A 16,384-nucleotide genomic window follows, 5' to 3' on the forward strand; every position below is an offset into this window, starting at 1 on the left:
ATGATGTTTAATTCGTATCCAACCGACCGGAATTACCGGCCGGATACGAAGTTTTCAGCTCCGATCCAAAAGAGAAGCCATCGAAAGTTTTGATACTCCTGTATTAAACGTACTTTTTTATATATTGCTAGTTTGGTTAATACTAATGAAATAAAATAAAATAGGATGCACATATAATAGTTTAGAAACAAATTCGGGCTATATATTTGCACATTAGGGGGTGGAGGTGGGTAAAGCATTGCGTATATTATTACGCAACCTAACCTAACCTAGGTACCTTCCCCCCCTAAACCCCCAAAAACAACAGTTTAAATATCGCAAACGCAATGAAAACCACGTCTTGCATTGCATTACTCTATAGCGGTCTCTTGAATAGGCGGGTTTCTCGTGACTGGTTTCCATTGCAGTATATAAAAGGGTACGTTTAATACAGGAGTACCAAAGTTTTCCCTCATGAAGGTATTTTGCATTGGGCGACGTAAAATCCGGCTGTCAATGCTAAACAGGGCATAATTCAAGCGTCCACGGAAACGGATCAGTTTCTTTGTTAGCCTATATATTACCTTTATGGTACTATATGGCTCATTGTTCACTTTGCATTGCTATTTTCGCTTGATTTGGGATAATTAGCTCCAACTTTGCCCCCCCCCCCCCTCCAGTATTTTGACGAAACTACGCCATTGGAGCTAAAGCTGCTTTTCAGAATCTAGCTTAAGGTTTTCACCCACACTCTGTCAGAGGCGCTTATTTTCCACACTTTTCTTCGATATAGCAAGGATATGAGGTGATTTGGCCTATCTGCTAACTGCGCAAATGTCATTTGTTAATGTTCTTCTAATGAAACTAATATCAACATTCCAGATCTTGCTCTTGCCTAGAATTATGCTTAGTGACAAAAGTCACGGAACATTTTTAGGGCGAGTTCTGTCACAAATAGATTGACAAGGAAAAAAAGAAGGCGGAAATATGCCATTTCTTTCATTTGCTCATTGGTGCTATTAGGAAATCACTTATTATCAAAAGTTATCTTACATGATTTTTATTATAAAACTGATGGTGATTGACATCCGACTATGAAAGCTTCAGCGGGCAAAGTTCAGAAGCAGTAATTCACGAAAACGTAGAAGGGGGGGCAAGTATTTTTTGAATGAACGTGATTTTTTTTTAATATGGAGGGGGGACGTTTTCTTCGATTTTCAAAATGAAAATACCACGAAAGAGACTTTTCCAAATGTAAGTATCTTGCACCCCCCCCCCCGTTGTTTGATTTGAAACATAATTTTGAGGATTGAGTCTATTTTGATAGGTTTTGGTGTCCGAGCACTTAATTGACTATTTGCCTTCATTTTTTTTTTTTTTTTTATAATTTGAGTAAGTTAATCTAAATCGCACTTCAAAGCGGGCCTCATCTTAAACAGTGGCTTCAATTCATGAAAATTTGAGGAGGGAGGGTAATATGTATTTTTCAAAATCTAGAGGGGGAGAGGCAAATTTGTCTGTTTTATCAATCTAAAGAAGGAAAAAGGTGAGTAGGTGATTTAGTCAGTTTGGCTAACGAATAGTCAACTCAACTGCTTACCTAAAATGTGTCAAAATTAATGCATGATAAGTGAGCCAATTTTGGCTCATCTGTTTTTTTTACCTGCATTTTAAAAGTGAGATTAAAAGAAAAAAGTCTTTTTACGGCCAATCTACGAGTCGGAGAAATATTTCGGGGGTAGTTGAGAACCTGTACCCCTTCCCCTGGTTACGCCCCTAACCAGAGACAGTAAAGCTTTACCAGTTGAGTTTAAATGCAAACCTGCCAATAACACCACCATAAGTAGCGTGGAGTAAATTCAAAACTATAGTCTGCTTTAGGAAATTACCAGGAATCGCTAGATTTTATTTCAACTTTTAAGCTCCGAAGTTATCGTTCCTTAGTAATCAAACCGTGCAGTTGAAAAAAGTCGTTTAAAACGATCTCTTGAAAAGATTTCGAAGTAACGTAAAAAGTTGACCTATTAATTTTGTCCATCATACGGCATGTTTTAATTTTCCCATGTGGAATCTTTCCAGGTTTCCATAATGGGTAAATGGGAGACTTTTGCCTCTTTAGAATTAGTCCCAAGACAGCTTGCTTCTTTCTTTTCTGCGCTGAAAGTTTATTGCTTCTTTTTATTTCGCTGTAGAATAAGTGACATTTCCCTCATTACTTCTATTTTAAATAGAGAAATGGGAGACAATATTCAGCTCTTGATTTCTATGGAAAGTCGTTAGTACCTGTTTCCTTTTCACTTCAAGGGTCAAGTTCTTGTGTAGCCGTAGAAGGTTTTCTCTACCAGCTCAATCTTTAATAGAACTGAAGTTGTTAATAAGGGGTAGGGGTCATGCCTAAAGTCCAAATATTCATGAAGTCTGTGCCAAAAGGGAAAGCTGTCTCTGACGCTCATAGCCGAGCGTCAGAGTACTATCATAAGCAGTGAATATATCCAAGGGCTTTAACTTTAAAGCAGTTTAACTTTAAAGGTTCTCAAAATTGGAGCCCCGGAGAGCCGTCATAAGGGCGACGCGGAAAATTCAATGAAACAACTCGGCAATTTTGTTGGCATTCCCAATTATCGATTTTTTTTCATAAAAGGTTTCAGCTTTCAGAAAATATTATGGTTATAAAAAGTAAAATTAATGAAGGTCAAATTATTTATTGTAAAATTTTTTAAAAATAATTTATAATAATTAGATAATTTAAAAAAATAATTTTTCTAATCACTCGGCAATTTTGTTGGACCCAATTATCGATTTTTTTCATAAAAGGTTTCAGCTTTCAGAAAAAATTATGGTTATAAACAGTAAATTAATGAAGATCAAATAATTTATTGTAATTTTAAAAATAATTCATAATAATTAAATAATTTAAATAGTAAATTAAATAATTATTTATTAATTAATCAATTGAAAACAAATTTGTTAAAAAATTAAAATTTTTTTTTTAATTTGGCCTGCAAATTTGGCGGGACACAGTGGGGGAGGGGGGGGGGCTAATAAAAAATTTGCCCTGGGCGCAACACCTGTATAGAGCCAAGACTACAAAACCTGAATTTGCTTCATTAGAAGAAGAATCTCTCATTAAATTGTCATACGATAATATATTTAAGGCAAAATTGGGTAGCATACAACATCCTGATTTTTGAATATCAGTAAAGAAGAATTTCTACTACTTAGTGGTAAGGCTTTGCGAATATAAATTCCATTTGCAACGTCCTATTTGTGCGGAGATGACTTTTGGGCTGTCATGGTAGTAAAAAGTAAGACTCGCTTAAAAACGTTGAGCAAGAAACGAGGGTCACCACTTCCAATTTCGTTCCCCCCTCGTTAATAATTACAATAATGTAAATCATGAATCGCTCTTCAATAATTTTCAGTAGATTATAAATTTAAAATTTGTGTATTTCACTTTAAAATTCGAGGCACTTCAACTGCCTTTCAAACCCTTAGAGAATGTATTTACACCACGACTAAATATTATTCGTTCTTGTCGCACCTCTCTGATTCTTTCGATCGAACTATGCAGCTGAAAAGTAAAAGCTGTTTCGAACGATTTTAAGAAATACTTCCAAGTAATGTAAAATGTTGACCTATTAATACGTTCGTCATGCGACATGTCTTAATTTTCTCGGTGTGGAATCTTTCCAGCTTTCCATAATGGGAGGTTTTTTTCTCTTTAAAATTAGTCCCAAGAGTGTTCTGTTTCTTTCTTTTCTTCGCTGAAAGTTTATTGCTTCTTTCTATTTATATGTAAGACAGATGACATCTCCTTCATTATTTCTGTTTTAAACAGAGAAATAGGAGACAATGTTCAGCTCTTGATCTTTATAGAAAGTCGTTAGTATCTGTTTTCCTGTGAACTTTCACCTCAAGGGCAGGATCTTAAGTAGATGTTAAAGATTGGTTCTACAAGCTCAGTCTTTAATTGAGCTGAATTGGTTAGTAAATGCCAACAAACACTGTACCCAGGGTAGGAGGATTTGAGGCTTACCTTCTCCCATAACTTAAAAACGTTAATCACATGTTTAATCCACTTAAAATATTACGTACTGATCTGGCCGAACTAATTTTGCTATTTTAAAATCAATGAGATGCTATTTCACTGTGTTTTAGATTCCTCTAAGACAGATTCTCCACTATGTGGAGTATCACAAGGTTCTGTGTTGGGTCCGCTTTTATATCTAATTTATTTTGACACATTACAGTTTTACATTCCTGATGCCGCCATAACATCCTTTGCGGATGACACAGCTATAACGATTGCTGGAAAGGCTTTGAGTGAGCTTGTTCCAAAAGCAAATAAAGTGCTACTTGACTTGCATATTTTTACTAGTCTTAGTTGCTTAGCAGTGAATGTGAGTAAAACTAATTACATGATTTTTAGTTGTACTGGAGTAATTGATAATGTTTTCGGTTTGGTTAATTTTAATGGTACAGAGATTAAGCAGATATTTGATACAAGGTATCTTGATTTTCAGATTGATTGTAATTTAAATTGGAAAAAACATAGTGAAATTGTATCGGTTTCAGTTGCGCGGGGCTTAGGGCTGATTTTTAGATTTAAACATGTTTTTCCTGTCTCAGTTTTGAAAATTTTATATAATTCACTTATTCATCCTTACATTGTATACAGTTGTTCTGTGTGGGCTAGTAATTTTGTTGTAAATTTTAAACGGATACAAATTTTGCAGAATAAAGCACTGCGCCTGCTCGGTGATTTTGAAAATTGTGAAAGTACAATGGATTGTTATCACCATTTTAAGATTTTAAATGTTGGGCAGTTGAGGGAATATCAGACAGGTATTTTTGTGTATCAGTGTTTAAATAAATTAGCACCTAATTATTTTTGTGATGTTTTATCATCGAGTTCTGCGTACCATTCTTATGATACAAGGAATTCCGCGGACCTAGTACACGAGAGACGACACACTGCTAGGTCTAGTTTTGTATTTAGGCATGTGGGTGTTACGGTTTGGAATAGTCTTCCGGAAAGCACTTGGATGGCTGAGAGTGTGTCCTCTTTTAAAAATAGGTTAAAGAATTTCTTAATGAATAGGGATGGCTGAGAGGGGGGGGGGGCTGTATTCTGTCTTTTGTCTTGTGTAAGGATTGGTTTGCGGTTCCCATGAGGTTTATTTCTTATTTATTTATATGATTGCATTATTGTTATTATTAATTTTTTTTTCATTATATATGTGAGTAAGTTTTTTTCAATATATATATTAGTAAGTAAAATAGTGAGTCCTACCACAAACAAATCTGTATAGATTTTCACGTGGTAGGTCTGTTTGATATGTTTTTTTTTTGTGAATATTGATATTTAATAAAAATGAATTTTCTCTCTCTCATTACTGTTTCTCAAACAGTAGATTTGAAATATGGATTATTTCTTTTTAATAAGAAAGCAAAAAAGGGGCTGTCGGGTGGTCATCTGCTAGATTAAGGCAAGTACACAAGATATTTGCAATAAATGTTAAGGTTTTTTTTCAAAATTTTTATATAGCCGTTTTGTTCAACATAGTTCAAATTTCTGGAAATTAAGTCTTTGAGGATGACAACCCGCAGCCCTCAGGGCAAGGGTTATAAGTTATGCCCTGGGGGCGTATAAGGTTTTTGTAGAAAGCGTTGTCGTAGAAACTTCAAAAAGGGCTAATTCTATTGGAAATTGAAATGGGTAGTGTTGCTTAAAATGGCTAAAAGTGATTAGAAGACATCTAATACCCCTCTCACACCCAACAGTTCTTCAAGCATATCCATTCAACATTTTGAAATAGACATGTCGTTCCACGCACGTGAAAGTTCTGGAAATTATACCTTTGAGCAGGACACTCCCCCCACAGTCTTTTTTTTCTTTTTTTTTTAATCCCACATCCTCTCCTCTCAGTGGCACCAATAAAATAGAAAATAAATTTGGCACCAAAAAAATTTCCAAAAAAATCAGTGGCACCAAAAAAATCAGTGGCACCAAAAATTTTTTTTAAACATTTACAAAAAAACTAGTTAAATGTTAGTAAATGTTAGGGTTTGGGCAAAAAAGTCCATTGCTCCAAATCTCTCAACCATTGCTCCAAAACACTTAAGTTTTGCAGTTGTACGCTTTGTAGTGTATTGAATGAAGGAATGGGTTTATTGAGAACCTGTCAAGAGCACGGACGGAGCAAAAAAATAAAATAAGGAAAAGACAAAGACAACGTAATTTAGTAAATTTACTTTATAATAAATTCAGTAGTTTTACACAAAGTACTTCCGTGAAAAGAAAACTAAAATCAAAAACAGAGAGAAAAGGAGAAAAGGATAACAAACGCGTAAATAATACACAGCCAACTCTCGAAAAAGGGAAAATAATAACAACAACGAAAAGGACCATCAGGGTCTGTTTCTGGGACCATAAGTCCAAGACACAGTCATTATTTCTCAAGTAAAATATGCCACTGAAGAAGGGGATTTTTTCGGCTATGTTCTTTTTTTTTTGCTCGTCAATCCCTGCCTATGGGTAAGTGAGGTCACTTCCTTAGTATCATAGATGTAAGTTTGTTCACTGAATACCCTTCTGATCTCCCACGACGAGTGGTTCGATACAACCACTCCTGCCCCCTCCCAACTAAAAAATCATAGCAAAATATACAAATAAACATCTATCTTTGATAAGCTTCTCAGGGAACTAACAAAATTCTGCGTTTTCTTAAACAAAGGGCTGAAGTTTCGGCTCTAGAATTCTCAGGGCTGTTGAATGTAATGGTGAAATTTTCATCATTCAAGATGGCATCTCCTGTGGGGGCGTTTTCCCGTTGTTCCTAAAATGATGCAAGTCATCTTATACTAATAACCTTTGATAGATAGCTTAAAACGGTTCATTTTTTGCGCATTTGGATTAACCATAAAATGCAGATTCCTTTTATGCATATATTTGTTTTGAACTTTCGTTTCGAGAGTTCCAGTTAGTATTAACACGAGTGGCTTTTTACTAACCCTTCATTGGATGAGTGGTTTGATAGGGATTTTGAGCTATGCTTTTTTGTGTTTTTTTTTTTTTTTGTTTATAATGGGCCGTTTGATTGGTAGAAACGAGATGGTATCGATTCAGTTCAGTTGAAAGGGGGGAACTGATTGCAATTATTCGAGTAATTTGTCATATTGCTGTCTAAAGTACAAATTGGCAGAAACAGGAGTTCATTTAAGTATAATATATGTATAATATATGTATAATATAAGTATAATATATATAATATATGTTCATTTAAGTATAATTCGCTATATAAAAAGAGCACTAGAATAAAAAGTATATGTTTGAATGAGTATTTTATTTCTTGTACCGACCTTGGGTTTTTATTGCTGAAAAATGAATTCCTAGGTCATTATATTCTGATTTTTCAAAAGTGTGGGCTCCTTCCCCCCAATCTTGGGGATATTCCGGTCACCCCTGACCCACTAGGAAGATAATATACGATTGGAAATCATTAACAGGGGAGAGAGGCAGCAGGAGCATTAAACGCTTAGTCTAAATATGCTCCTTCAAATGAAGGAGGCTAGGGAGTAAATTCTACCTTTCGTGTAATTTATATGAAAGACAGATACCTTTCGTATCTGTCTTTCGTAGATATGACGGGAAGAGGGGAGGTCCGAAGTGCCAAAAGAAAAGAAATTTCAAATTATTCAAGTTAGTGGGAGTTCTTTCAACAAATATTGTCTTTGGATGGACATTATCTACCCCATATATGTCTCAGACATATACAGAAAGTTTCTATAATTCGAAGGGTTGGCAATCTCAGGTTTGTTTGTTGGATAGTGTCTTTGCCCTGTTTTGTCTAACGCTGTTGTTTAGCGTTTAAATGAAAAAAATGACATTATTTGGGCGTGATCCCTTGTCTTTCTTAAAAAAAAAGGCGCTAAAATTAAAAATCTGTGCTCGAGTGTGTCTCTCAGCTTTCTTACAACTGCTGAGTCGGAATGGTCACCAGCAGGACCGTGAAGGGGGGGGGGAATCCAGGATTTTCGTTCGGGGGGGGGGGGAGATTCGGGGAGGGGGTTTACAAAAAAGCTTTTAAAAATGCATAGAAATGAGTTTTTATGCATTTGTATTACGTTTTTACGAGTCGGACAAACATTTCAGGTGGCTAGGGTGTTCAAACCCCCTAAAGCCTCCCCTGAATACGGCCTTGGTCACCAATGAAAATAGGAGGACACATTCGTGATTGTCCTTTTCAATTAAAAAAAAAAAAAAAAAAAATTCTGATAGAGGACTGGAACCTGCGTTTTAAGGTTCTCAAATATTGTGAATTAAAGGCTGTAGTTTACATAGACCTTGCCCCATTTTGGGAGTTGTTTTTGTCTTTGAGCTTTGGGTGTGTTTCTTCAATTCTAGAGTTTGGTTAGTTCAAAGTTCAAAGTTCACTTCAGAGTTTATTTATTCAACCATAGATGATCACAAAATATACAAAAAGCACATTCCCCTCCCCTGATCAGGGTTTTAAATAAATGTTTCTTTTCTTGGTGTTCTATCGTACTTTTTTAACGATTTACTGCGAATAGTATTTTCGTCGGATATGGCTGATTAGGAATATATTATTTTCAGAAAGATTTCTTTCTTTCATTTTACAAGAGAAACTAAAAAAATGGTTGTTTGGATACAGCTGAAATCTGTAAATGAATAATATGCCGTAACTATTTTGTGTCAAAACTACAAACTCTCTGGTTTAATTTTTATTTTGAATTATTTTGGTCCCCGTATAAGCCCCGTATAAGTTCTGCTATAAGCTCTTGCTCGAAAAATGTGAATTTGGCCATTCTGTAGTTCGTGATTGCGATTTCTTACTAAGGCAGTTTTTTTGCCCTGCCTAAGCGTTCAAAATAACATCTTTGGTAATCTAGTCATGTAGGTAATTCTTGTGAATCCTTGGATGACTGGGAAACCAAGGAAGAAGTGCAATTATCGATGACTCTCAAATCAATCAATTTGGGTGATGTCCTTTCAGTGGTAAATGTTTTCGCATGAAAAACTGGTAAATTCACTGAAGTAATAACTTTTTATTTTCACTGATAAAATTGTACTTACAGGGCCTTATATAGAATTTCAATCTAATTTGTCAGTGTGACCGACTGCTGCCATAAATGATTAGGCCAAATAGTGGGTGCTTGAGCTCCAATAGTTTGGGTAATTCGTGTGTAAAAGTTTGTTAAATGGAAATTTAATTTATTTTTAGATTGAATATGAGGGATCAATTGATCAGCTCCATTTTTCAGTCACGTTTTTGTCCTAATAGTCCTCATTTTCATCATAATCATTTTTGATTGCCCAACTTATTGTTAATCAAACGTTTCATTGTTAATATTACAACTTATTTAATTACTTATAAATTAATATTAATCACCGATAAAATGAAATTTTCAGTCCTTATTAAGAACTTTAACTATAGTCGGGGTTCTTATGAGGGTAAAATCTTGTTAAATAAAAAAAAAAATATCTTGTTCTTAGATTTAGCTCGGGGGACGGATTCCTCAGGTCTGTTCCCAGTGGTTTCCAACATGATCAGAGATGTTCTGAAACATGGCTATATTTTCTTGTATCACATGTAGAAATACTGAAAGAATGAGGTATTTTACTTTGATGCTTGAGACAAACCTGGCTTAGAAGCTTTAGGCAAAATATCTGCCCATAACACGACATGGTAACCCCAAACCCATAGTTCAATAGTCCATTCTTCTTTAAAATTCATGTTTTGTAGCTCAATGTCTTTGATCGAACCCAACTATAAATTGCTCACAAAGTGCTTATGACTAGTCAAATTACCAATTTTACCTCATTCGTTACCTCGCGGCGCAAAATGTGGCACAAAAAACTCTGTTCATATGTACTCAGACACTGAATTTGATGACGCACTTTGATTTAAACGGGCCTTAACCCTTTTGTTACGCTAGTTTACTTTTGCAAATAACATTTGATTGCAAATGTTAAACTTCAACAATAAAAGTGATGTTTTTTCTGTCATCAATAGAATAAAAAGGAATTAAAGTGAAATTAAAGTAAAATTGAAAAAAAATATTAATTTTAATTCTTTATTGTTTTTATTATTTTCTAACTCACATCTCTTAGAGTTTTGTTTGTTATCGATGAACTGTCGAAACTTTTCATTGCCGAGTTTATCTGACATTTTCAATACAGCACTACCTTCAGAATACTTAATAACGTTTAATGAAATGTTCCAAATTAACTCAAGGAGATGTAGGAATCCAAGTTTAAGGAATAAACCATATCCAAGGAATTTTAATATAGAGAAGCTTAATATAAGGGATTGTACTTTTAATGGAAACGGCTGTCGCATTATAAATAAAATTAGCTTCATGCGTTGGCTTTCCTTTAGCCCGTATTTCTGAACCTTTTTCCCTTACATACCCTTACATACTCTAACATACAGCACGATAAAGCTTTTCCATAAAAATTTAAACTCTAGCATTTGGTTTAACAGGGGGGGGGGATCTTTAGGGATCCCTAGAATATTTTTAGTTCTGACTAGAAAAGTTCAATATAAAAAGAAAACAAAAACATACGTAAATTTCTGGTTAGGGAGAGCTCTAGTGCCATCTAAGATTTCATGATAGTCAAGACAGTATTCTTGCCAAATTTTCCTTTTAGACCTTTTGTTTTGGCTCCACATTATATACCCCAGTCTCATTAGGTGTCTGAGAAGCAACACTTATAAGGCATTACTGATGGTTCGTTCTGGATCCTTTAGGTGTCTCTGGGGCACAGGGGGATCTAGGATTCAAGGTATCATGTGACAAGATTTTCTTACTTATTTAGAGTTAAACTTAGCCTTCTGGCTTGTATAGCCATAAGGCTCATGTTAGAGGTTAGTGCGGCCATAAAGGGCATTATTTTAATTAAAAATGCATTCTCAAATTCAGATTGTCTGAGAACCCACGAATAGATTAAGAGCCTTCTATGTAAAAAAAAACAATACAGAATTCCTGTATTAACTGTGAGATATGAAACTGGTAAAAATTTTATTTTTGCGAAAAAAAAGTCTCGTTTAAAAAAAAAAAATGTTATTCGACTTGCGCAACATGAAAGAGAGCTTTGGACCTCGCCACCTGCCTTGCAATCACAATATTTAAAGACTTTCATGAAATTTTATGTTTTTCAATTATTGCCTTTGTTATTTTTGGGTTATATGTAAACAAATTTTGCATTATTACATTACTATATTATTGCCTACATAAATAGTATGATGAATTACATGATGTTTTTTATTATATATAAAACAGGCACTACCTTGTAGTATAAACAAAATATGACAGTAAAAAAACATGAGGCATAACCTAGTTCCCTCGGACTTGTCAACTTGACTATCCAACTTGTGTTAGATAGTTTCGAGCTGCTAATCTATGAAATACGTCAAATCTGTAAAATTATCCGGTTTCACTTTTGCAAAAGTTCTCCCCCATTCAAATACCTAATGGGTATTTGACCTCATTCAAAAGTTTCTTTTTCGGCTTTTCTTTATTTAAAGATAATGTCATTTCACCCATCTGGGGTTATTGACAATAAAATAAAATAAATCTTTATCAAATAATCTTTATAATCGTCATAAAATGATCTTTAGGGACTAAATATTCTGATTTCAAAAATCCACTTTACAGAAATTATTTGGCTTTTCACCTGAATCTTTTCTTTAGTGTTCCGTGCAACCGTTAATGATACAAGCCAAAAATGGCCTGCCTTTGTAGTTGCACAAAAGAGAAAGAGATTACTATCTTGTACTTCTGTGTTAAATGCTGTGCTTTAATTCTATTGGTTTATTTTAGTGACGCATTTTCCTAAGCCATTATTTCTTAAGCGTATGTCATAAAAGGAAGTTAAATAACCCCGCCTTTTTTACCCGGTGTTGTATTTACCTGATGTTGCTATATTGAATTTCGAGCTAGAAAAAAGAAGGCAAAACCAGATTGGTTCATTTGTATGAAATATCAAGCCAATAAAAGGAAAGAAAAGTTTTTGGGACAGAAAATAGTTTACAAGTAACCACTCGGTTTCTCTGTGGTTTAACTGTCTCAAATAAACTAATTTAGAGTAAATATATTGTAGTATTTCTAGTACAAACTCTTCGTTTTCCTCCTAAATGTTTAGCTAGTTTCGACGTCCTTTCTTCTTTTCTTCTTTGATTTCTCCTATGCTAACACCAAACCAGCATCTATAGTCTGATAACGCAATGTGTGCAACTGAATTGTTTTCTCGAATGTTCCATGTACAAACATTTGATGATTAGCATTAATTGAATCATCATTCATAACTGTTTACAAGTACCAGGCATGAACCCAGAGTCAAATTGGGGGAGGGGGTTACTTGGAAGATAAGTAACCAATTTTTGTGTAGTAAGAATGTTTGAATTCTTAATTTTAATTAAGTTTTAGCTTAGTTTTACTTAATTAATTAAATTAATTAATTAAATTAATTTTACTTAATAAAACTTAATTTTAATTAAGTTTAACTATGAATTATAGTCCCGTAGGGGTGCAGTGGGTTTGACCTTAGCTTGGTAATATGAGCCCCAGAGATCGAATCCTGCTGTAACAACGTACTACAGGGCAGACGCAGGAACCTTAGTTGTCAAGAAGCGTGGTTAATCCCATTACTTACTTACTATTAATTCTAAATTTAGTGTTTTTGACAAGTTTATAGTAAGAAAAATAAATTTCAATTAACGCAAAACTAAAACTAAAAAAGATCAAAAAAAGTTGAAAGGGTGCTTTTATTCACGAAAGGAATAAACATCTCAAATTTTGTCAAAATCTTAGATAATGGGTTTGATGGCTAGTTTCCTTCTATACCTAATTAATTTTCTAAAAAGCTCTCCTTGAAAAGTTTCGAGGAAACTAAAAAAAGCTTTAAAAACCTCCTTCACCAAGAATCAGAACCAGAAATGGTTTCCTAATAACAATCTATAGACGAAAGAGGCTACGCACTGGGCTGCTTCATTCACATCAGCAGAGAGTCAAGAAGACAGTAATAAAGAACAGAGATAGTGTAAAATTGCGAAAGACAAGGTTTAGTCTTTTAATCAGTCTCTGAATACTCCTCAGAACCCAAAAGTGTTATTCATTGGTAAAGAGTTCAAGATAAACAAATCTAATAACTAAATAACAACTAAATTTTTAAATATATACGTTCGCATAAAATAAACTAATGAAGTAACGTAGAATCGACAGATCCTCACAGCGTTAATCGCGTATGTACATCTTTTGAAGTTTAAGAAACTGTCATGTGATTGGTTGTTTTTGCTGTTGCCACCTCCACATATTTTTAAAGACTCTAGGAATATTTTTGGCTTATATTAGTAGGCGTTTCGCGCTTGATCGAAACTTTTACTTATTGAGTTTATCTTGCAAAATCTCTTTTTAATCAAATAAGATCCTTTTGATGATTCTTGAAAATTTGCTTATTTGATGATGGAATATTCCCTCTTTTGAAGTTCTATTCAATAATTGACTTTTTTTTACAGCTTTTTCGACATTTGTATAAATTGTTTTTTATTTCACGGATGGAAATGCGTACGAGTAAAAATAATTACTACTATTTTATATGTTATTGTTTTATATAATTTTTATTTTAAATTTATTCAATAATTACAGTTACTATTGTTATTTTTCACCAAAAAAGAATAGGCCTATAGCAGAAACATTTGGATATTCCAAGAAAGAATAAAAAATAAAAAGCAAGAATAAATAAAATGAAAGTCCTGAAGATTCTCAGAATGTATGTTGAACTACAACAGGGTCAAAATTACATAATTAAAGTACCAAGGACATCAAAATAAAAACATTTGTTTGCTTCTTGGACCCATCTTGGTCTATTCATAATTGAAAATTGGGATTTTTCATTATTTTTAGTTGTTATTTCAATATTGTGAAGTTTGTTTGGCCAGTACCACATTTTCATCCGTTTTAAACTGCGAACTGAATTGCGAACTGTTTTAACTAAACAGCGAAAACAAATAAACAGAACCAATTAGTTAAATTTGAAAACACTTTTCGTCAGTTAAGACCCAAACATTAGCAATCCCAAAGACAACTTTCCAGAGACAACTACATCTTCAAAGAAAGGCTACATTATATTAAGCTGTTTGGGACCTCATGTTTTTTTTCTTTTTTTTGCTGATTTTTTATCCACGTTTTCGTTTTTAAATTTGGCGCCCGCTTCTACCAAAAACTGCATAGCTGTATTTTTAATTGAAAATTGACTTTCCGATTGTTAATCTTTTTTTTAAAGATACATAGCCTATGGTTGTGTAAATTTCCACTAATCCAACTCAAGCAACCATTTAATTTTCATTATCCCTGGTGCCAGAAGAATTTCTCTGATTACCGAATTAATATTCAATTGAATTCAAAAATCAGTTATCAATTCTGAGGTATCAAATTGGAAGCACTTGTCACCAGAGAATTTTTAGTTGGAAAATTGTATATTTAATTTCGGCAACTATGCTCCCCATGGTTTGCTGGCTTTTACCATTATACCGTAATTCAATATTGCCCCTCAGTGTGCCCCTCATAGGTTTCGGCAACTATGCTCCCCATGGTTTGCTGGCTTTTACCATTATACTGTAATTCAATATTGCCCCTCAATGTGCCCCTCATAGGTTATTATATGTTGAATTAAATTTAAAAATTTTTTATACATAGCCTATGGTTGTGTAAACAAGAATGTGCAAACAAGATGAATTGCCAACTGTTTTAACTGAACAGCGAAAACAAATAAACAGAACCAATTAATTAATTTTGAAAGATTAACTTTGGATTTTCAAGATTAACTTTTAATTTATTGAATACTTGTGCACTTTTAAAACTTTCCCTCCCCCCATCGAAAGCAAATTCTTTCGTCCATGCATATATACGGTTCTTTTTACCCAGAATCTTATCACTAATCAAATCAAAACTTGTCCCGGTCATAATTGGACAGTTTTGCGAAAAAGCAAGAAAGAACAAAGGAAAAGGTGTATCAACTTTGAAGGAGCTTTCTTCTTGCAAGCCGCAATGATGTCAGATTGCTCAGACCTGCTATGAATTTTTTTTTTCATATACCACACTGCCTTTCCTTGACGAAACGGATAAGAATTTCGATATGGATAAGTCCTTTATTAGACAGTGAAAAAATAAATACAAAAGTTCCGAATATTTAGAAGACACAGTCGGTCTCCATCATCAGCAGTAATACTAAAGTATTATAATTGACACAAACTATATTTGTACATAAAAAATGTAATAACTTCCGGATCATTGAATGTGACCGGTCCATCCGCTTAAGAAGTTCAATCACTGAGTTCATAGAAAGTCTTGAGTTCCTTAATCTTGCTTAAATTTATGTTTAATTCTTAATAGGGTTGGCAGAATCGTCTTCTTCTTCTTCTAATTGTAAACGGAATTATATTCTAATATATATATATATATATATATATATATATATATATATATATATATATATATATATATATATATATATATATATATATATATATATATATATATATATATATATATATATATATATATATATATATATATATATATATATATATATATATATATATATATATATATATTATATATATATATATATATATATATATATATATATATATATATATATATATATATATATATATATATATATATATATATATATATATATATATATATATATATATATATATAATATAACAAACAGTTCGTGGTAACGAACTGTAAGTAAGAAGCGACCTGGCTCAATAGTAACCGAAACTCTAAAAAACGGAATTTTGATACCCATAGATACATCAATAGAATCAGATTTTTATGCTGATTTCGAATATATAAGTTTCAATAAGTTTAGTTTTACCTATCAAAAGTTACGCGCCTGAGAAAATTTGCCTTATTTTCGAAAAAAGGGGGAAACCCGGAAACACCCCCAAAAAGTCATAGAACTTTAATGAAAATCACACCATCTGATTGAGTGTATCAGAAGACCCTACTGCGGAAGTTTCAAGCTCCTATCTACAAAAATGTGGAATTTTGTATTTTTTGTCAGAAGAAAGATCACGGATGCGTGTTTATTTTTTTTTCCAAGGGGTGACCGTATCGATCCAGCAGTCCTAGAATATCGTAAGAGGGCTCATTTGAACGTAAATTTAAAGTTCTAGTGCCCTTTTTAAATGACCAAAAAAATTGGACGGCAACTTGGCCCACTCCCACGCTCATTTTTTACCAAAGTCACCCGATCAAAATTTTGAGATAGCCATTTTGTTCAGCATAGTCGAAAATCTAGTAAATATGTCTTTGAGGATGACTTAATCCCCAACAGTTCCCGGCGGAAGGGCTTGAAGTTATGAAC

General features: G+C 33.5%; 1 protein-coding gene across 1 annotated transcript in view; it reads left to right on the plus strand.

The window, feature by feature from the left end:
* Idh3b (isocitrate dehydrogenase [NAD] subunit beta, mitochondrial) overlaps nucleotides 1–16,384 on the plus strand; it is a 302,997-nt gene that overhangs the window by 137,107 nt on the left and 149,506 nt on the right. The gene's annotated exons all lie outside the window — the stretch shown is intronic.

Source organism: Artemia sp. Qi Xiang Cuo, chromosome 8 (assembly GCF_049724085.1).
Source record: "Artemia sp. Qi Xiang Cuo chromosome 8, ASM4972408v1, whole genome shotgun sequence".
In the NCBI taxonomy this organism is placed as follows: domain Eukaryota; kingdom Metazoa; phylum Arthropoda; class Branchiopoda; order Anostraca; family Artemiidae; genus Artemia; species Artemia sp. Qi Xiang Cuo.